The sequence below is a fragment of the Asterias amurensis genome, chromosome 6, assembly GCF_032118995.1.
Source record: "Asterias amurensis chromosome 6, ASM3211899v1".
Lineage (NCBI taxonomy): Eukaryota > Metazoa > Echinodermata > Asteroidea > Forcipulatida > Asteriidae > Asterias > Asterias amurensis.
Genome location: NC_092653.1, coordinates 10,150,462 through 10,172,672, shown reverse-complemented (window position 1 = coordinate 10,172,672; position 22,211 = coordinate 10,150,462). Strand labels below are relative to the sequence as shown.

Here is a 22,211-nt window from a genome sequence, read left to right as displayed (position 1 = left end):
CCAATTGGATTGACGACCTGCCGAGCCGTGGTCGAGTTGGACTAAACCATTCTGTAAAAGGGGTGTTATTTTACTAAAGGCCAGGCCTGGAATTACAATTTTTTTTAGGGCAAGGCCACTTTGGCCTTGGATCAAGCCAAATTTTGAAGGGCACCAAGGCCAGTACAGTAGAAAGGGCAAAAGTTTCAAAATAAAGAAGGCGCGAAGGCCAGTAAATTATTGAAGGGGTCACAAGCCTTAATAAACAAGTAAGTTAAAAAAAATTGCCAGAGGTTTCGGATAACTTTCCGTATGGCGCCACCACCTTTTCACTCATTTTTACAAAAAGGGATATATCAATCAGGTAAATTAGATACTATATTATTTTATTTTGAATGAAAAAGTGGTGGCGCCATACGGAAACTTTTCCGAGGTTTCCTTGTGGGTGGTAAACCCAATGGAACAGTTTTTTATGAATAAGATTGATATTGAAATCTTAATCATTATATTTATATTAAATTAAATCTTATTCATAATGAAAACAAACAATTTTGTAAAAAGAAGAGGAAAAAGAAAAAAAAATATATATATATATAATTTCTACGAAGACTCGGAGAGGAATCGATCTCCGTTGCGCTGTGTACCGTTGAATACCATGACTGCTGAAAAGAGTTCCCTGGATTATTATTGTTGGCCGTAAGTAGTCCGCCCAAAACAAATGTTTGTGTCAATAAAAAAATGTTGAACTTGGATAAAAAAAAGGGCACGACAGCCAAAGGGGAGAAAGGGCACAGCAGTTTTGGCTATGAAAATGGTATGTTTTTGAGGGGCATCACGGCCATTGGAATGGCATCGACAGCCATGGCCGTCGTGGCCGCCGTGTAATTCCAGGCCTGTAAGGCAGTGCGGCAGTGCATGTGTGCTGTCCGTTTACTATGCCCGCTGTTCACTCATATATCGTGCACAAAAGAGAGTTGACACCCAAAATTATGCGCATTGATCGGAGGCCCATTCTGTATTTTATAAGAAATCACTAACAATGATAATAATGTACTATCAAAGTCTTATAGCGCACGTATCTACCAAACAAGGTACTCAAGGCGCTGAGTATATACAAACTTTCAGAAAGATAGGTTATTGCAGTGGTGGATTCTAAGACCAAATTATGTAGCACTGTTAGGGTGTACAAGGTGCTACAGCGCATGAAGCAGCCACAACCAGGAACACCGGGGCGAACCCCTTCTCTTTTCGATAAGTGCACTGGGTTCTTATACATGCGTTACACAACACATGGGACCAATGGCTTTACATCCCATCCGAAGGACCAAACAATGGTAAAGTGTCTTGCTTAAGGACACAAGTGTCACGACTGGGGATTCGAACCCACACTCTGCTGATCAGAAACACCAGAGTTTGAATTCGGTGCTCTTAACCGCTCAGCATAGCGCGAAACTCTACAGGTACGCCGAGATCACACGCACATTTTTACGCACAGGAAACAGCTATTGTTCAGTGATCTGCCTCCTTTTTGAGAGTGTGACGTTATGTGCAATTGGTCTATATATCCTGTGTTTATGATTGGTTCGAGGTGATGCGGTACATGTAGTTTGTCACCTATGCAGCATGTGCAAAGGTTGGTACATCATCATAGTCATTGTTTTATTTACTATTTATGTAATTCACTTATTCACTGTGAAACTAATGTGAGGTCAAAGGTTGCAACGTCTGGTCAAGCTGGTATCTGGCGTTATTCATGAGCCTTGACGTGACACGTCAGTTGTCCAGGCTACTGCTTAAAACTCGCTTGACTCAAACCAATTCCTGTAGGATACATAGTCAACACTGGCTTTCAAGGGCTCCATCCAGATTTTTAAATTGTAATTATTTGTTCTTCTTTTTTTTTTCTTCATTTTTTTGCGACAAGAGGAAGCTGAGAGATTTACATGTTTCTTAGCACTTATACTTCCGCTGTCAGAGATACATGTGTACTGATTCACATTTGGGTTATCGCAAAAAGGGATTTCCCCAATTATAATGCCGCTTTATGGAACACTTATAGAAATGTTAGGTTCCAGATTAATCATAATTATTACTTGTATCCTATGAGGGGATCCTTTATCATTTCAGTGTGGATGTTGAGGAAAACAGGCGTCAACAGTTTCCACAAGGACACTATACAATATTGATGAAATACATTATGTAGTGAATGGGTCAGGAGTAAAGTCATGTAATGTATCCATTATGTAGAACATTGGCAGACCTTAATTTAACCCCACCGTAGCTATAGGAATTGTGCATACTTGCTGTTATGCCGGTTACCGTTTGAGTGCTGAACTGCCTTGATTTAACCCCACTGTACCTACAGCAATTGTACCTCTTGCTGTTATGCCGGTTACCGTTTGAGTGACGCCTTGAATTAACCCCACTGTACCTAGAGTAATTGTGCCTCTTGCTGTTATGCCGGTTACCGTTTGAGTGATGCCTTGATTTAACCCCACTGTACCTACAGCAATTGTACCTCTTGTTGTTATGCCGGTTACTGTTTGAGTGACGCCTTGAATTAACCCCACTGTACCTAGAGTAATTGTGTCTCTTGCTGTTATGCCGGATTAACCCCACTGTACCTACAGCAATTGTGTCTCTGCTGTTATGCCGGTTACCGTTTGAGTGACGCCTTGAATTAACCCCACTGCGCCTTTACATCAAGATCAAAGTGCTGAAAAGAGCAAAACCAATGGAACTATAAATACAACAAATTACATCTGATAAAGTGAGAATGAGAGATTTTTTGGACAATGTCAAAGAAGTACAATTTCTGATCCGTACTGGGAGGTTGTTCCATATTTGCGGAGCAATAAAGGAGAAAGTCTGGTTGTGAGCAGTTGAGAGTGTTCTGATGGTTGGGTGTTCGGTTAGGCGTGTGGTGTCAAGAATCATGCCCCTTGCTGTTATGCTGGTTTCCCCTTGAGTGAAATGGTCTTTTGAAAATCAAGACTATAGCCTAATGCAGTTAAGCACTTGTAATGAACTTGTTCAGGTCCAGTGAAAGTTCAGGCGTTAATACCTCTGGCGTCTACGCTTTCATGTTAGGGAGATAATCTTTCAATTTAAAGGGTGGCTGCAGTGTTTTTTTAAATAATCTAAACGATTAAACATGACTTTTTAAACCTGAAATATTTTGTTATATTTTTTATTAAATGCGCAAAGATTTTAAAAATGGTTTTCAAGATACTAGGGGAACCCACCCCGCCCCTAAAAGGGGCATGAACGAGATGTCATGTCGGGAACCCGAGCCGTCGGGCCCCCTGGCTGCGTGCATATAGAGACGTGTGCACTGTGTGGCCTGGTACCTAGGCGCGTGTAGTTAGGGACCAGACTCTTTTTGCCGACGATATGTTTGAATTCTCGACGTGACGACAATGGTAGGGGGCGGTAACAATCCACACAAGGGGGGGGGGGCATGACATATATCAGAAATAAATGACAGCAAAATTAACTGTTTTATTTTAATTCACTGCAGCATCCCTTTAAGCTCTAAAGTGTGGTTTGCTTTGAACATGAAATGTTTCACAGTAGGCCTAATACAAAGTATTTAGTGAAATAGTATTACTACTCACAATTGGTTTCATATAAATAATATGTACATCTAGGCCTTCTGTGCTGCAGTCACAGTGTCCAGGGTTCGAGGTAGGAAATCGGGTGTGGAAGTTTCCGCAAGGTCCACACAAAGGAAGAAAAAAAAGTTGATCACACATCAATCTTGAATAGATTTATGGCCAGCCAATGTTACAACGGAATGATACAGGCTTGGAAAAGGAAATTCGGAGCACATTGTTTCGAGTGACACTACCTTGCTGTGTATATTAGTACATTACCATTGAGTTGAGTAAGGCTGTGTGACACGACATCTTCATAAGGGGTTGCTTTTTTAAACCGCTTTACGCTGGGATTCTGAAAGATGTTTCTTACCCATCCGCAGTATTATTTATTTTTACTTTTTGGAGCTTCTTGATTGATTGTTTGCTGAGCAAATATCATTTTTACAATGAAGCCACGACTTGTGTTAAAGGCAGTGGACACTATTGGTAATTACTCAAATTAATTATTAGCATAAAACCTTACCTGGTAACGAGTAATGAGGAAAGGTTGATAGTATAAAACATTGTAAGAAACGGCTCCCTCTGAAAAGACGTAGTTTTCGAGAAAGAAGTAATTTTTCACAAATGAGGTTTGGAAATCAAGCATCTGAATGCACACAACTTCATGTGACAAGGGTGTTCTTTTTCTTCATTATTATCTCGCAACTTCAACGACCGCTTGAGCTCAAATTCTCGCAGGCTTGTTATTTTATGCATATGTTGAGATACACCAAGTGAGAAGACTGGTCTTTGACAATTACCAATAGTGTCCAGTATCTTTAAAGACAATAAAGATTCTCATATTAATAGATTATACCTAGCAATTGCTATACTGCTGGTTCTGAGATTTGACTTGAGATTTTTTGTTACGGTCTGCCAAACGTGCTCCAAAGCCCAATATGTGAGACGTGGCTTCAGGTTTGATCCTTGACCCCTAGAAACCTGTAAAATGACAAGTCTGCCTACAAGACACGTAGCATCAACAATCTGAGTTGAATTCCTTTGCTTTTAGGTGACAGTCTGCATGTAGCAAAACCTCCCCCATCCACCCTGGAAATGTCTGATATCTGGCAGGTGCGCCACCCCTCCATTACCCCCTCCCCCAAGGTCCAGTTTCCCACTCAAAACCTCCCTCCTTACCCACCTTTAGAAAACAGGTGAGAAGTTGGTAATTTCCTCCCTCTTCTATCCAACTCCCCTGGTAAATTTACAAAAATAAATCCACAGATTGTCCTCTGAAAGAGGACAAATTTATAACTCAAATTATATGAGTTCAATTTGTACTACGTGCATCCACATACATACATCTACATGTACACTGTACCTGGTTGCTCATTTGAGTCTCGATTTGTGTTTCCCCGACGTGTTTTATTTGGACAATAATTTAATTAGTGTACACCAGAAATGCGTTTCATGATGGATGATCACCGTGGGAGTATACAACTTCCCAACACATTGATACGTTTAAAGCTTTTCTTTCTTACTATTTCGGGAATTATCACGTCTCCCTTTTCATTGCTGCAAAGAGCAATTCCCAGAGCTTGTAGAAAAGCTTATATGTTGCGGCTTGATAAGGAGTTGTCAGAATATATACTATTAGTCATCTCACTGTCTGAGTCGATTTGTTTTTGATACTGTACTTTTTTTTATTCTTGATGAGCACAAAGTTTTATAGGCGGTTATCGGTTTCATGTGTGAAGGATCAATATTGCAAACGTGTACTGTTGACACATGAACTTGTAAAGCGGATACATTCAAACTCATTCAACTTCATTTCTGATCAAACGGCATTGCGTGACCACGGAGCGGCCTTTATTTTGTTACAATAATAGTGCGTGATTGTCAATGGTTGTGTACAATGTAGACTGATGAATTATAAGATGTTGTTACAATTAACCCTTCTCATGAAGTATGCTAATTGAGTGCACGCGTGCAAACACTGTTGGTTGGTGAACGCCAGAGTTGGTTATTGGCGTGTTGTGGCTAAGCTTAGTTGTGGCCAAGCGGTTAAGAGTCACCAGACTCAAGCTCTGGTGTTCCTGATCAGCAGAATCTGGGTTCAAGTTCCAGTCATGTCCCCCGTGTTCTTAAGCAGGACATTAACCATGTTACTTCGTTCTTCGAATGGGTCGTAAAGCCACTGGTCCCTTTTGTTGTGTAGGCCCATAAAAGAACCCAGTGCACTTATCAAAAAGAGAAGGGGTTCGCCGCCCCGATGTTCCTGGGGTGGATTTCACAAAGAGTTAGGACTAGTCTTTTCTCGAGTTAGGACCAGTTACTCGTCCTAACTTACATGTAGGACTATCCATGCAAGTTGTATACCTCCTAGGACTAGTCCTAAGTTAGGACTAGTTCTAACTCTTTGTGAAATCGACCCCTAGTTTGATTGGCAGCACATTGCACCACAGCACCTTGTAATTCATTACATGGTGCTATGTAACAGGAGCTGTTCTCATAATTCCAATGTATCCGAATACCTACATAGCAGGAACAAAAATGTGTGTTAAAAGCGCCTTGAGCTTCACTGACATGACTGAGTGATGGATTACACGTTATAAGAAGCCACTGATCAAACACTTGTGCCCTTTGGCAAGGCTTTTTTTGTTTAACAATCATTGTTTTGTCAAAAGTTTTGAAAGTACATGTAGTGCATTCTACACAACCAGCCAGGCTCCTAGTCATCTAGTGGATGATACATGTACCGTGCAGAAGGGGTGAAAAGGGGTAACCCTGTTTCAACCCTGGTGATAGTTGACTTGGACGGACAAGTCCACTTGAAGTGTGGTCGTCCGGCCTTGTGATGTTGGGCAATCTCTCATAAATATTTTTTTGTGGATTTAACGTTTTTATTGAGCTGTAAAACAAGTTGTGAAGGGCAGAGTACATGACTTGGTGACCGACTGCTTATAACTATGATTCATAGCCTGGACAACAATGAAAACTCCAACACAGGACTGGGGAACTATTAATTACCTTGAAGGTTAACTCACCTTTTCAGTTGCTATTAAATGGGCAGTAAAGCACAACATCAGCCATAGTCAGCTCTAGGATATTATTACCATTTAGTGATTTGTATTGTGACACGTTTTTGGGCGTTATAAATGTCCTTAAATTCTCTACTGAGGCTATGTCTTCATTATTGTTATTACGTTTTAAATACAAAAGTAGGCTCTGCCAAAATGACCCTTTGGCACCCTACGACTGAATCCCTGTCACGCAACTCCATTCAGGTGCTCCAATAATAATCGGCAGATAATTGAGTACCTGTCAATTCCTACTCTACCCAATTATCTTATCATTTTTATGTGTGTAATGAACGCATGGGATGTGGTCTAAGGCCATGTCAGAAAAAATACCAGTCGATCGTGCGGGTTTTTCCAATAAGAGGAGTATTAGGACGGCCTTTCTATTTTTTGCTGTTATTTTTTTCTAAACGTTCAAACCGACCCCAAATTCTCTAGTTTAAAGTCACCTTACTTTATGTACATGTAGTTTTTTGCTTTACAAGTTCTTAAAAGAAGTTTAATGAGAAATTCTCCGAAAATTTGTCTGGTTTAAAAAAAAAATAAAAAATGTGGCCTTTAAAAACCATGAGGGAGAGGACGATCAACTTTTTAAAATTTTCATTTGGCCTAATCAACCACAGTAGACTCCTCTGGGGGACTTGAGACTATTTTTTAGCGGGTACTTTCAGAGCCCCCCCCCCCCCATTGCTTGAACAGGTGGTCTGTCATTGGTAGCAGGTGGTCCGCTATAGTAGCATGCTTGACTAATTAGAAATACGTGTTAACACAGAAAGCGGGGTGGGAGATTCGTGCAGACATAAGACCTTGAATTAGATTATTGTTCTTTTAATTTAGAATCTAAGATCCATATTTTGTAAACAAAGTTGTCACTGACTGTTTTGAGAAGGATATGGGTAACATAGTCATAATCGTGTTTGACACCGCATTGGCTTTTTGTTTACTGTGTAGTTAAAACATGACTGAAACTGAATTTGGTTTATGGATCCATTATAAACATTTTTGTTATCTGCCGGTTTAGACACATTTTTTTATGTGGCTGGATGTGGTCAAACTAGCAGAAGTTTGTTTGTCTGACTGTCGGGAGGAACGAATGTTACGATCAATGGTTACGGTTATTGTTACTTATAAATGTTTCAGGGACATTAGGGTCGCAGACTTGGGCAAGACAGGACTTTAAATCGCACTGAGATATGCCTCTGATCACTTGGCCACCACACCCCTGCCATGCCATGATCAACACAACACAATTCTGGAAATATGGGCGCGCAGCCACACCCCTTATTTAAAAGAATACATCTTTTAGCAATGAAATCATCAAATTTATTTAATTTATTAGTAAACATTTTTTTGTATTACTGTTGTGTTTAACTTTGAAGCGCTAATTTTGAAGGATGATTTAGTTTCTTCATTTCATTAGGAAATATTAATCTTCAAACATGTTTAAGCTATTAAACTACTTGTCAAGTCAATTTCTGTACGATTTTATCCTGATGTATGTATTTCATTTTAATAACATACCGGATGCGTGCAATCTTCAACCAAATGATCAGTGCCCTGGATGGGGGGAGGAGTCAGACTTGAATGTGGGGGTGGTTTACAAAGAGACGAAAGCAAAGAACGGAGTGTCAGAATACCCATCAGCCAACACCTCCTGTTCAATCCATTTCCTGCCTTATCTAATTAGATTTTTTTGTTGAAAGACACATGGCGAGGGGCGCTGCAGCCTTGCACGCAACCAGTCGCACGAAACGCACTCTTGCAAACTTGGGTGGTAGGCTTCTTCGGAATTCCCTTGTTTGCAGCACTATTGAGTAACGGCGGAAGGTTCAACTGCGGGATTAAACTCTAAATTGATGATAATCGGTTGCGACAACTGTTTGTTCAAAGGGCTCAGATAAAAGGTGGTTTGCTGTACAAACAATTGTTGATGCGGAGTTACCTTGTGACAATGAGGGCTACCCTTGGAAAGATTTTATGCTTCTCAGAATCCTTGAGGAAGCTTAATTCTTGTTCCCATTGGACTTTTTTTGTCTTTAAGTATCGCGACTTTGCTGTAAATGACAAAACTAAATCCAATGGGGACGCGTGGTAAACTGGCCTCCCTGTCACCTTACCGCGCCTGTGATGTAAAACTAACAGGCTGAAAGAGGTCGCGGAAGACTTCTGCGCAGCCCTGGTAACTTAACAGAGCCGCTAAAAAGTAAAATGGAAACAGCTCCGCGTTGTAAACCTACCACTACCACAGTGTAAAACAGGGATGAGATTGTTCAGTCTTTTGGCTGAATTCAGTCTTTTTTAGTCGGCCTGGTGAAGAAAATCAGACATTTTTTCCCCCACAAATAAAGAAATCCTGCTCAATTGTCTACTTTTTCTGGTGCTTTGGATACTGTTTCCAAAGCTCCTTGGAATCTATAACCCCAGGGGTTACTGCCACCATTTCACCTTACTGCCAACATGGACTTGTATCCAAGTTTCAGACTTTTTCTTTAGTAATTAATCTCACCTCTGGTAAAATGCTTCTCAAACGTCGCAGAATATAAGTCCAGGTGGGAGCACACGTAAAATGTACACCAAAGCCAGTCACGGTAACTTTTTGCTTGGCAGCGGAAAAGAAAGTCCGATAGGAAGATGGCTTTAGAGTGCACGGGGATGAAGGTGTACTGATGATTGTCGTATCATGAAGATGCACTTGACATCAATAATCATCTCATTCAATCTTCAACCATTCTATTTAATTCAGTTTATTGGTCCCAACATGGAGGAAAGATTTCTTTTGTACAAGTATGCCATTATAACAAAACAATAACAAACAAACGGAAATCTGGCAGCTTACTGATTATAAATTAAACAATTGGAAAGCAAAGCTACATTGTAATTCCTTGATTTGCTGGTTCAACCAACATGATAATAATAATAATAATAATAATAATTATAATAATAATAATAATGCATTTATAATGCGCCATCTATCTAGTGTACAAGACCCTATTCCGAGGGGCAGAACAAAAAACACTACATATACAACAACAAGAAATGTAGAACATAATAAAAAATTATACAATGAATAATCTACTGTCAAGACATGTAATGAGCTACGTGTATGAGGATTTAGATAAATGAGTTTTCAGCAAGTTTTTAAACAATGGAAGAGAACTACAGCACTTGATGTTATTAGGTAAAGCGTTCCAAAGTTTAGGAGCACAAGCGGAAAAGGCACGATCACTATATGATGAGGAAGTTCTAGGAATAGTTAAAAGGGTACATGAGAGGGTACATGTCGTATGTGAGATTTGAGGTGGGGGTTTAGGGGCAAACAGGAAATTTTTTTTCACTTTTCTTTTCTTCACATTATCGCAGTTTATCAGTTTGGGTGAATCAATGTTAGTAGTTTAACTTGATTCATCCTTTAGTTAACCCATTTAGGAAACTTCAGATCTTTTTAAGTCACTCTAGTTTCCCCTCCTTTTTTATTATAAATTCAGCAAAGAGTCTTCCAAGAAAACTAGTGAACCCTTAAAGTCGTGAAGATGTTGACCACCTGTTGGAACCTGACAATGTTTGTTTACATTTTTATTTTTGAGTATTGTATGAACACTTACACATCAAAGTTTAAGTGGTGCTTAAGCTTTCCATGTGGTGAGTTTTATCCTACTAAATGCCTCTGGCAGGTTGCTAACGAGCGATTCAGTTAGTATTAGTATTACCGGGGCTTTAAGAAGGGGTGCTAGTCACCTCACATCAGGGTGGCTTGACAGTGGGACTATTTAAAGGGTTTGGGTACTATTTGTTCGACGCAAAACACCATGTCCACAGATTTACATTAAACTTACATGGTTAGAAGATAAGGATAGAAAGCTTCCCTTAAAATATTACTTGCTGAGATGCTGTGTTTTTGAGAAATGAGTAACAAAATTCATGAAAATAATTTTCGTCTTAGGAATTGAAGAAATCAACATGGGTGTTTGTTCAACTGTTTAAAAGCGCACAGGAGCATGTTTCATGGATGGGGGCTAGATAAATTGACTTTATTATTATTATTATTATTATTATTATTTTTATTAAGTACAACGGATTAACACCACTCTGCTAAAAATATTGCTCTGCGATTTTCACAGTGAGTAGGGATTCCTATCACAGCCAAAAAAGTGTGATAGATCTACAAAAGGTATCAAAACCTTTTAAACTTTCTCTTCGCCAGACAGAAAGCTCACCAATCTTTTTTTTCTGTGAATCCACGATGATGTAAACCACATTTTGAGATTATGACTTTGGATTACATGGCGCTGGCTGACTCTTGAATCCCTGTGGGGACGCTGCTAATTAAGCGATTAACTCCGAAAACATTCACTCACTGCATTCGGCTGATCCATCAAAGATAACGCGGCAGAGAAGTTGACAAGTGCCGGGTAAATAGAGATAAAATCGTAGTGACACCCCCTTTTCGCATTAGCTGACACTCACCTCTCTCCTTCTCACCAGTGCGTATGCAATCACAGACGTGGCAATTTGGAATGAATTAGTTTCTGTACTTGTCTGTTTGGGGCGTCGGGAACACTAGAGTGCATCTCCGGGGAGTAGCGTTAATCGGATGAGACATTCTGGTGGGGCGTGGGCAGGAAAGTTTAATGACAGAAACTACTATCAATCCGGTTTCTGTGATGCCCTGAAGCCTGTATGGGACTTCCCTTGCCTGATGTCCTTCTACAGGTATTGCTGTTTGACAGGAACTGTGGGACACTCATAATACTTTTTCTATTCCCACACCCATAAACAATGATCCTTGGTCTTGATTAAAGGAACATTACACAGGCATGTGATTTCTTAGTTTCTAACCGGAATTCCGTTTTTTAAACTTCAATCAAATTCATAAGATAATTAAGATAAAAACATGCATGCAGTCTGCAAGCTTTTGCGCTCGCAAGCTTTCTGGCTTTTGGCTTCCACTTTGCGCCCATACTTCAGGTTTTTGTTCAACTGTCTGTCACATCCCTGATTACAAAATTAGTAAGACAAAAATTGTCTAAGATAACAGATTTACATAAAACTTACACGGACTAATGATGATGATGATACTAAAAGAAAACTTTCATTGAAATATTTCTGTCTGAAAAGTAAATATAACTAACTTCCTGTTAGGAGTTTATCCCTCAGTGAGCGTTTTATTCAATTTGTTTTCATCAATGTCAGATGGATGATCGATCTCAGACTTCTACACCTTTGGTAATTGTCAAAGACCAGTCTTCTCACTTGGTATATCTCAACATAGAATAAAAAGCCTGTGAAAATTTGAACTCAATTGGTAATCGAAGTTGTGAGAGAATAATGGAAGAAAACACCCATGTGATGGCACAAGTTGTGTGCTTCCAGATTCTTGTCTCAAAATCAATTCAAACAATTTACTGAGAAATTACTTCTTTCTCAAAAACTGTGTTACTTCAGAAGGAGCCGTTTCTCACAATGTTTTATACTATCAACAGCTCTCCATTGCTTGTTGTTACCAAGTAAGTTTTCATGCTAACAGTTATTTTAAGTAATTACATGTACCAATAGTGTCCAGTGCCTTTAAACCTGCCTGACTTATACATGGAGCCCATACATCTACTGAAATGTACGCAATCTTGGAGGGGAAAGAGAAAATTACAAGACGGATTAGTTTTAGAGCAGGAAGACCTTTTCATTTAATTCATAAACTAATTTCCTACTTAACTTTAAGTTCATTAGGCTGACGGCAAATCTGTATAGTCTGTTATACCCCAGTCTGAATTGACTCTCGTTCTAATGGGGCGATGATGTCGATAAAGAAGCAAACTTGCTTTGTACAGCTTTGGCAATGATTGGGATTTTCACAAAACCAATAAACAGTTTGGGAATTCAATCCAATGAATGTACATATTGTGAAGAAAACAAAGCAATCTTTTTCATTTTACAAGCAACAAAACGTATTGCTTCTTTTGTGATTGGGATCAAAAGCTTACAGAAAGTCTTCAGGAGGTATTAAATTAAATTTTAAAAAGACATACAATATGCCTCATCCACTCTCAGTGGATTACTTGAGCACTTCCACAGTAGACAAGATTTGTTTCAATCTTTCAGATTCTCTTCTTGGATTCTTGTTCTAACGGCATGACTCTCTTTCAATTTGAAAGAGCTGAATTTTCTTTTTTGCCAGCTGCACGGTATTGAAGGGTTGATATGGAATAGAGGTTGCTTTTTGGAGGGAGAAATGTGTTTACAAAAAGTCGATCCACTTGTCACAATGTATTTTGTTGAGCAGACAAAAGGATTTAAGTTAACAAAGCAAACTGTTGGCTCATCATTGTCATCTCCATTTCTTGTTTTCTATTATTCAAAAGTGCATTTATTAACAAATTATCTCACTGCGAAAATATGTAGGCCTATTATTAACATTTTGAATAAGATCTAGAGTTATCGTGACCCAGCATGACCATTTGAAATTAGGTGAACCTCGCAGCATCTAGATTGAATATGGAAGTCGTGACTCTATTCGCCCACCTGAACTTGCTCTATGGGATTAATAAATCCGAGCAAGATACTTTATTGGTTTCTCCTCGTGCAGGAGTAATGGGTCCTCTGAGGGCTGAGATGGTTTCTTTTGATCGGTTTGCTTTGGCTTGATGCGCTACATACTTGAAAGTTGTACATTATGCACCCAGACTCAGAGTGTTCTGAAATAAATGGTTTAGAGACCAGGAGTCAATTTTACCAAGATAGTTCTAACTTAAGATTCCATGTAGTTCTGGGACTCTTTAAGAGTTATTAAAAACCTGAGGCTAGTCCTAAGTTAGAACGAGTCCTAATAAAACTTGTCTTTAAAACTCTTTGTGAAATCCACCCCAGGGTGGTAATGTTCAAACTCCAGTAGCACCCTGATACAGACATAGGTGTGCAATATTGTTATTTTTAACTTCAGGTTATTTTAGAGTTTTTAAGTCATATGTCTAATAATGTACCTTTAATTAAAGAGTCTTGTGACTTTGAAGTGTTTTTATTTCCCAGGTTGAAATTTCATTTCTGCATCCGTGGGCGAGACCTCCTAGTAGCTTAATTTGTTTAATTTGTTTAATTACTTCACTCCCATCTGGGCCTCACTTTTATTGAGATGAAATAGCTGTCAAGTTTTTTCCTCTAAACTCGGGTATGGCTCACCGGGGCGTTGGCTCTGAAACCATCTCTTTTGGGATAGACACGACTACTGTATGTCACTGATTGGAACTCTGATCACCTACAAAGACCCGAGTGAAGATATCAGTTAGTCGTGGTCCCCTGTCGTGAAGTCTCAAGGGATTGGGAAGGGAGGAATAGACCGGGGTTAGGGACATGGCAATGGGGAAATCTGCCCCTGTAACTTTGCCAAGTACATTTGTACATGCACTGGAATGAAGTCTTCAATGCACATCAAAAAGTTTTCATGGACAAGGTGGCGTACTCTGTTTTGCTAGCTGTACCTAAAGTGAAGATATCAGTTAGTCGTGGTCCCCTGTCATGAAGTCTCAAGGGATTGGGAAGGGAGGGATAGACCGGGGTTAGGGACACGCCAATGGGGAGATCTGCCCCAGTAACTTTGCCAAGTATGTGGAAGTGGAATGAAGTCTTCAATGCGCCTCAAAGATTTTCCTTGGAGAAGGTGGTGTACTCTGTTTTGCTAGCTGTCTGTAATTAAGTGATAAGATAACCTTATTGCCTAAAGTAAAGCACAAACTTTGAAATTGGTTGCTTTAAAATATACATGTTTTATGTAAATGACTCATGAAACTTTCATCAAAGTTAACAAACAATAATTTTGTTAATTTTTTAAAAAGCACTTGAGAGCAATCTTTGTGTTAAAAAAGTTTAACAATCGCGTTCTTGTCAATCAGGTGGGATTCGAACCCATGGCCTTTGAATTGCTAGAATAGTGTGATCCTTGACACTCAAAGGAACCAAATAGTGTGGTCCCTGACCCTTGACTGAAATAAAAAAGTGTGCCTACTGATCTTCATAGTAAGTGGCTGCTTGACTCTCAAAGAAATAAATGAGTGTGTCCCACAATTAGTGTGACTGTTGACCATCCAACCGGTCTTATAACGTCATTTTATTTTCTAAGAAACGAGATGAACTGACTAAGCAACCCCAACATAGGGTTGAAATTCAGTTACGACCCATTACTCCTTTGTTTTATCTATCATCTGCCTATTAATTACGGTAAGCTGAAAGTTAAGACTCTAGATGTCTGAATTGGGTAACAATGCCCAGATGTAGTGTCCAGGAACGAGGATATCCGACACATGGCTGTAATGAGTCGTTGTTAAATAACGACAGGCACTAAGCAGGACGATTTAATTGGTTCGTCATTCGGTTTCTGGAAAACAGACTACAGCGCTTCCCAATTAATGAACCGCCCGGGGTTAACAAATGTAATCAGAAACAACAAAAACAACTTTCGAAATCTCTACACAGTTCTGTGGTTCTTGTAATGTAGGTATTGTGCATGATTGTGCATTGTTCAAAAGCACCTTACATTGTTAAACTTGGTTCATACATTCCGGAATGGAAAGCGAACTTCACGTCACCCGCAGCTATAGATGTTTGCAATTTTTGTTGGTGAATTTGTGATGTCAAATTAACTTCGCCTTTGCACACGTTGCATGAAGTATGAAACGGGCAATTACTACCTGTGATAGTCAGGTCTCAAGCATTCCTGAAACATGTTCAACTTCTTAGGAGTTTGCAGCTCCGGCAGAAAAATGGGCACACAGGTTGCTCATCATTCACATCACTTATCGACACATTTACATTTGTAATTCTGGGCGATGAGAAGTAAGAAAGATTGTACATGTACGATAATTGCACTTTCAGAATACATGTACATAAAATTGATAATTAATAATAATAATACCAAAATCTTATAAAGCGCAGGTATCCACCTAACAAGGTACTTAAGTACATACAAACTTTCAGAAAGATAGGTAATTGCAGTGATGAATTTTGAGACCCAATTGTTTAGCACCTAAGGGATTTTACAAGGCGCTACGGTGCATACAGCAGCCACAGCCAGGAACACCGGGGCGAACCCCTTCTCTTTTCGAAAAGTGCACTGGGTTCTTTTACGTGCGTTACACAACACATGGGACCAACAGCTTTTAACCAATGGTTAAGTGTCATGCTTTAAAAGGTCATGGCTGGGGATTCGAACCCCCCACTCTGCTGATCAGAAACACCAGAGTTTGAATTGAACAGTGTACGCATGACTTTGGCACTAAAAGAGAAAAAAATGAGGCACACAAGTTTTCATACGGTTCGTATGATGACTATTGTTTGACTTCTAATCTTCCCGGGGATGATGAAAACCAAATGTAAAAGTACCAAACTGAAAGAGTGACACATTGCACAAAACTGACTTACATTGACCTCTTCAACTTCTAAAGTTTTTCATATTTTTATCCTGTCACTTTTAATATCCTATCCCATACATCAAAAATTTAGAAAGTGAAAATCTTTCTGCAAAATACTTTCCATCTAGCAATAATATTACTAAAGAAGGACGGGAAAAAGCGGGAAAGTTTGTAACTAGGTACCTTAGTCAATTAGTGCAATGAACTTTGAAGGTCAAAAAAGTTATGAAAGCGATACTGGTGTTGGTCAAAAACTGTTTTATCCTAATGAGATAAAGCTGTATGAAAGTATGACAGTTCAACCGATAACATAATATTATAAATGCAATCTCCGGCTCGTTCCGACCACCGACTTTCACCAATTTTCACCAATTTCCTCAAAGTAAGCACATTTTTTTCAGATCAGTATTCTGTGTTTTCCTGAAACATTACCTAATTTGACTAGTTACATGTAGTTGTACATAGGATGCAGAAGCTCCATCTTTAAAATATATGGAAACGCATCTTAAAGACACTGGACAATTGGTAATTGTCAAAGACCAGTCTTCTCACTTGATGTATCTCAACATATGCATCAAATAACAAACCTCTGAAAATTTGAGCTCAATTGGTCGTCGATTTTGCGAGATAATAATGCAAGAAAAAACACCCTTGTCACACAAAGTTGTGTGCTTTCAGATGCTTGATTTCGAGACCTCAAAATCTAATTCTGAGGTCTTGAAATCAAATTCGTGGAAAATTACTTCTTTCTCGAAAACTATGTCACTTCAGAGGGAGCCGTTTCTCACAATGTTTTACACTATCAACAGCTTCCCATTACTCGTAACCAAGTAACGTCTTCTCTGTATATTGCATCTTCAGCATAACAGTGCAAGGCACTTTTGAAGATTCCGTAGCTTCATTCACAGAAAGATTAATAACAGGCGTAATTAAATAATTAAAAAACTAGAGGACAGTGTACTCTTCTGAAACCCAATGATGCGTCATACTTTTTTTTTAAACATACAAATTAAAAGGAAGTAAACAATTTTCTGTTTTCAGAAACACATTTAGAGAATGTTTTTTTTTATGTAGGACATTCATGTTGACAGCTGAGCAATGAGACTTAGAGTAGTGCACATACAGCATACAGACAACCAACACAGAATTTCTGCTTCGGCGCCATGTTAGCAAAGCCAAGCTAATCCCTCTTTATTAACAACTTAGTTAATGTCCTAAAGTGAATCAGATTCCAGGGAAATTCCAGCTAAAACAAACAGCTGAGAGGCCATTGTATTGTTTCGTCAGTATGAGTTGAAGATTACTGTGATGCTGAAAATAAGGGAAATACTTGGAATTACAGGGTTTTAGCTTTATAGAGATTGAAGTCATCAACTACATTATCTGCTGAAGATACAGAAACAGGTGTGGAACATGTAGTTGAGATTGTCTCTTAATCTGGGTCTGTAGAACAGCGTTTGTTCTTGCCCTGCCTTTTTTATTTTTTACTTTCATTAGAGTCAATAGTTGAGTTGGGCACCCTCAGCTAGAGGTCAAATAATATTACTATTTGGTTTAAAGACCTGCTTGAACGAAAATGTCAAGTCGTGAACTTTGCTGAATTCCACTTAAAATGTTTTCAATGAATAAGGAAATTGAGTCATATGATTATAAATAGGTTTCAATTGTGTAAAAAAAACAATCATTTTGTATGCCCTTGTCCAGAGCTTTTCTGCGAGATTTGCGAAAAGCCCTGTTACGTAATCATTCTCAAAACATCATAAGTAGATAAAGCCGCTTTGTTGCAGCGTGGATGTATAACAAAGCAAACTCCCACAAATGACGTCAGCGGCATTGTCCCGCTCTCAACGGCAGAAGTGTTTTTAGTTTTTCAAAAAACCTTTAGGTAGGGGCCTGATAATTTACTCGATAATTACGAAAAGTTCAGAAGTGTACACATATCAAAATTACATTAAAATGGTGAACAAGTGCATTATAAATTAGTAAAAATACCATTTCTGTTGAAAACATTCCGCTCAGGTTGCTGTTTAATTTCTTAGAGTTTCTAGAGTTGTAGTTGGGCTGTAAAACCTTGGACAAGGGGCTCAGGCCACGTTGTTTGTACATGTAGAGCTCTGAGTTTGTACTGTTCCAGAATTTATTTTACAAGACCAGACTCAAAATGCGTTGAACAAGCACTATTAAAGGCAGTGGACACTATTGGTAATTGTCAAAGACTAGCCTTCACAGTTGGTGTATCTCAACATATGCATAAAATAACAAACCTGTGAAAAATTGAGCTCAATCGGTCATCGAACTTGTGAGATAATAATAATAAAAAAATAAAAAAACCTTGTCACACGAAGTTGTGTGCGTTTAAATGGTTGATTTTGAGACCTCAAGTTCTAAACTTGAGGTCTTGAAATCAAATTCGTGGAAAATTACTTCTTTCTCGAAAACTATGTCACTTCAGAGGGAGCCGTTTCTCGGAATGTTTTATACCATCAACCTCTCCCCATTTCTCGTCACCAAGAAAAGTTTTATGCTAATAATTATTTTGAGTAGCTACCAATAGTGTCCACTAGATCTTATCATTCTATCAATATGCAACAGAATTGAACAATCAGATTCATCATCAACATTTTTGTCGCAAAAGATAATTACACAATGAGGTAGCCTACTATTATTCAATTGAAAAAAAACCAAAAAAACAAGACCACCGGGCTTGTCCAGTTGTGAGTTTACTGGCCTGATGCTAAAATCACTGCCCTCAGGGTTGCGGTCCAGTGTGAATTTCGAGCCCTGTAGATGCTGAATAGAGAGAGCCCCCATATTTAATCAGAAGTAACACATTTTCTGGTCTAAAGTAAAATTTTGAGATACAAGCCCTGCTGTCTTACGGATCTCCCCTCCCAGTTCTAGCCCATTGTAGGAAAAATGGTACACTCTATGGTACACACATGGAGATACTTTCTGTTTCAAGAATCGGAAGGTTCACAGATAATAATGTTTGGCAGTGTTGAAGTTAAGATCTGGATGTCTGAGACCCCAAAACAGCGACTTGCATTGTTGATGAGTATTAAGACCTTCAACTCTGATATTACAGGAAATCAAGATTGTGACATGTACATATGACAGCAAGATTGTTGAGCAACAATCAACCACATGGGTTATGTTAAGATTGTATCAAGCCTTAGCCATGTTAGCTGTTCTAATCAGGGCCCAATTTCATAGAGCTGCTAAGCACAACAATTTGCTTAGCATGAAGTTTCTTCCTCAATGAAAAACCAGGATTAGGCTACTTAACAAATTTCCATCTGTTGCATATTGCTTGTTTTACTGGTATTCATGTGTTGTTTGCTTATCCTGAAAATCACGTGAAAATTTGGTTGGTAACTCTGTTTTTATCAAGGAAATTGGGCCCTGCTTTCCAACCAAAAGGACCTGTGATAGGCTCTTATGCAAAAAGTGGTAATCAGCTGGGCCCAATGCGCTCCAGCTGCTACAGCGTCAGTGCCAACCATACACACAGCTTAGCAGCTTACCTGTCGTAAAAATGACGCGCACTTTGAGGTGCCCCTAGGGTGTGATAAAGTTCAAGAGTCCTGATTGTTTATTATTATTGTTCTACATAAAAAGTAGTTGCATAGTATCATCTTTATTTAATTGGCTAGTTCTATTTTGGGTCAAAGGTGAGAAGTTTATGTTGGTCATGGAAAGTGCAACATGTGGACACTTTTAAGTGAATTACAAAAAAAGTTGTAGGACTAATTTCACTGCCTAAGGATATCCTTCCATTGAATACATAAAACCATTAAGTAGATATATTGTGGCTTTTCTTGGCAAACATGTGACGTCCCCTGTGTTGAACTAATTTAGTTTCCCCCCTCGCACGGAAGATCCAAGTATGGTCTAGGGCCCTTTTTTTGTTGATTGCCTTAACGTGAAATTACCTCCTGTTTTACACGAAGCAGGTGTCTTGATAGTTGAGACTAACCATCAGCCCGCCACTGCGGAGAACGCTTCGAGGATAATGGTCAATTAGGACATAGAAGAACCAGATTGCTAAATAATTCAAATAGGAAAAACCATTGCTTGAGTCAGTTTGCAAGAACCCACTTGGACCATTTATAACTGGGTGGAGTTATCAATGACGGCAAAAAGGAATAATACACTAATCTCATCCAGAGGAAGTGACACACTTAAAGCGAGCCCGACTACTAGGAAGGGAGGAGAGTAAGAGAGATATACATACACATGGATACATTCCATGTGGAAATGCCCGTGGATTGGTACCACGGTTGTGCACGCTGCCTAGCGATCTGAGGGATACGTTGCGTGTCAGTTGCCCGGCTAGTGCTAGACCGTATCTGCATGCTTGCCGCCACCCATACATTGACTCACACCCAAGTGTCTTCGGTACAGTGCCACGAGGCATGTCAGTTGTCATGTGGGTAAGGCACTGGGCTACCTCAAACACCCCCCCCCCCTCTCTCTCTCTCGCACCAGTCTCTTCAGAACCTCCGTTTCCTATTTAGAGCTGAGGCAATGGATTAGTCCGACAGTTTCTCTTGAGAGTGTCGCGCTGCCAACGTGTTCAGTCAGCTGCTCCTCTGTGTTTATGGGATCTGTGTGTATTGTTTGTGTGGACACCCCTCAGCTGTGTTGATATGTCGTCTTGATTACCAGCGATTTACCGTTTAAAAAACGATCGCTTCTGGATTTATAACACCTCGTGAGCAAGTAAGTGTTTTGCGCAAACGAGACAGACGGGATAATCTACTCTCGTGTCAGTACCCTTTCGCTCGTTGTAGTGTAGTTTTAAAATGGCATGACCATTGACGTTTCATTTTACGATGTATTTACAGAGTTGCGTAGAATGGCAAGCTTTAGATTGAGAGTTTATAACTTGGTGTGTTCTAAGAAAATTTGTTGGAAGAGAAATCCAGTCTGACCTACATGTAATCTATAATCTCGTGTCAGTACCCTTTCGCTCGCTGTAATTTAGTTGCATGACCATTGGCTTTTTATTGTAAGGTGTATTACAGCATTGCATCGTTATGACAATTTTTTCGACCACCAGATTTATTTCAAAAGTTTATAACTTGGTGATTTTTAAGAAATTTTTTAGGAATACAAATCCGGGCTGACCTAGCACTATTTGATCAATGCAGGTACATGTACATGTATGGTGGGATCTCCTAGCATACCCGAAAGCGATGCTCATCTTTTTTATATAACTACTTAAGATGTGAATTGTTTATGGCAGCTGGCTTAGCGCTGTATCCGTAGTCTGGGAAGCTTTGGACTTGGTTCAAGGTCCCACTGATGACTTTAAATATCCCTCACTGCCAAGTTGTTCTAAACAAAGTTTGTATATTACGCATAAAATGTTTCCATATTTGTGTCCTGTTTCCAGTTTTGAAATTAAGAACAGCATTTTTTTAATTGAGTGAGAAAGAGCAGCAGTCATCTGTTTTTGTTTTTTAATATATTTTTTGGCGTATTTTGAAAATTAAAAACAGTATTTTTTTTAATTGAGTGAGAAAGAGCAGCAGTCATCTGTTTTTGTTTTTTTGAATCCTTTTTAGCAAATTTTTGTCTCAATCTGCTGTTTGGATCAGGTCAAAAAGACTCTTTTATTACTATTTTTTTTCCTTTTGTGATCTGGGGTAGATTTCACAAAGAGTTAAGACTAGTCATCTCACTCGTCCTAACTTAGGACTAACCATCTTTTCATTAGTCTTAAAAAAGTCCTAAGGATTAAGTCCTGAGTTAGGACTATCTTTGTGAATACTGAAATCAACCCAAGGGCGCCTTTCTTCATGTTTTTAGAAGACAAGTTGTTCTCTTCTCCCAGATGTATTTTAACTTTTTCTGGAAACCAAAATTATTTCAGTTTTTGTTTTTACAATTTCCATTGAAACCAATTGATGACTGGTGGTATGAAGATTTGTCAGTTTACATATGTACGTACATTGTAGTTGGCTGACGAAGATGGGTTCAGGGGTCAATTTCACCAAGAGTTAGGACTAAGTCCTAACTTAGGACTAGTCCTAGGAGATATTAAAAACTTAAAGACACTGGACACCTTTGGTAATTGTCAAAGATCAGTTTTCTCACTTGGTGTGTCTCAACATATGCACAAAATAACAAACCTGTGAGAATTTGAACTCAATTGCGTGTCGAAGTTGCTG

At 39.1% G+C, this 22,211-nt stretch overlaps 1 protein-coding gene across 1 annotated transcript in view; it reads left to right on the top strand.

The window, feature by feature from the left end:
- LOC139938468 (uncharacterized) overlaps window positions 1-22,211 on the top strand; it is a 71,983-nt gene that overhangs the window by 567 nt on the left and 49,205 nt on the right. The window lies entirely within an intron of this gene.